The sequence below is a fragment of the Lactuca serriola genome, chromosome 4 (assembly GCF_051521515.1).
Source record: "Lactuca serriola cultivar US96UC23 chromosome 4, Lser_US96UC23_V15, whole genome shotgun sequence".
NCBI classification, from domain to species: domain Eukaryota; kingdom Viridiplantae; phylum Streptophyta; class Magnoliopsida; order Asterales; family Asteraceae; genus Lactuca; species Lactuca serriola.
In genome coordinates, this window is record NC_136411.1 from 33,038,272 (window position 1) to 33,039,883 (window position 1,612).

The following is a 1,612-nucleotide window of genomic DNA, read 5'->3' on the forward strand; positions in this document are numbered from 1 at the left end:
TCAAAAGGAGTCGTTTTCCCTGATTTATCCAACAACGGATAAATTAAAACAGTTGTCATCTTTCAAAAATTACAAAGCCGACCTTGTAATTTTTGTTGTGATTTTACAAACTCAATCGAAACCACACCATCCATTATTAGATTTCTAACTATCCCATGTCTAACATCAATATGTCTGATTTACCATTATAAACCTGACTATAAGCTTTACTCAAAGTAGAAACACTATCACAACGGATAGATAATGGCGAAATCGGTTTCCTCCACAATGGAATATCATAAATCAAATTCTTTAACCATTATGCTTCCTTGCTTGCAGCGGCCAATGCAATAAACTCAGATTTCATTGTTGAACTTGTTATACAAGATTGCTTTTTAGATGCCCATGAGATAGCACCTCCACCAAGTAAGAATACCCAACCAGTTGTAAAAGAATGATCTTCTCTATTGGATATCCAACTCGCATCAGAATATCCTTCCAAGACCGAAGGAAATCCTAAATAACACAAACAATAATCCTTGGTTCCTTTCAAATATTTGAAAACACGATGAACCGCTAGCCAATGTTGAGTACTAGGATTATGAGTAAATCTACTCAATCTTCCCACTGCAAAAACTATATCAGGATGAGTGCTAGTCATAGCATACATTAAAGAGCCAATAGCTTGCGAGTACTCCAGTTGAGAAACTGATATGCCTCTATTAGGCATCAATTTCATGCTTACATCCATAGGGGTGCTAACGGGTGTACAATCACTGTAATTGAAATGTTTGAGAATTTTCTCAATGTAATGTGACTGTGTAATAGGAAGTCCCTTGTTCACCCGTTTAATCCTTATTCCAATGATTATATCCGCCACCCCCATATCTAATGGAAAACTCTGAAGATAACAAATTCTTAGTTGCATTAATTTGATTTTGATCAGTGCCAAAAATCAACATATCATCTACATACAAGCAAATGATCACACCAGATCCAGATGAATCAAAACGGTTGTAAACACATTTGTCAGATTGGTTTAAAGAAAAACCATAGACAAAATAACTTCATCAAATTTTAAATGCCATTGTTTTGGAGTTTATTTAAGTCCATATAATGATTTCACAAGTCTACACACTTTTTGCTCATTTCCAGGAAAAAAAAACCTTCTGATTGTTTCATATAAACTTCCTCGTCAAGATCACCATTCAAAAAAGCTATTTTAACATCCATTTGATGAATCAATAGATTGTGAATAACTGCCAAAGAAAGCAACAATGTAATGGTAGAAATCTGTGCTACTAGTGCATATGTATCAAAATAATCGATACCAACCTTTTGTCTAAAACCTTGTACGACCAGACGGGCATTGAATTTATCAATGGTTCCATCTACCTACATTTTCTTCTTGAAAATCCATTTACATCCCAAAGGTTTAGAACCAGGAGGTAAATTAGATAACACCCAAACATTGTTCTCCATAATGGATGACATTTCATCATCAACCATTTCTTTCCAAAACACATCTCGAGACTCCATAGCTTCCTTAAAAGTCTTTGGATCAGTCTCAAAATGAGAGGAATATGAGTATTGTTTCTTCATTTTATCCCTCGAACCTTCAACCAAAAATAGT

General features: G+C 34.7%; 1 pseudogene; it reads right to left on the bottom strand.

Moving 5' to 3' along the window:
* Window positions 1–298: 298 nt before the first annotated feature.
* Window positions 299–865, bottom strand: LOC145098199 (secreted RxLR effector protein 161 pseudogene; annotated as a pseudogene).
* Between the last annotated feature and the right edge of the window lie 747 nt (window positions 866–1,612).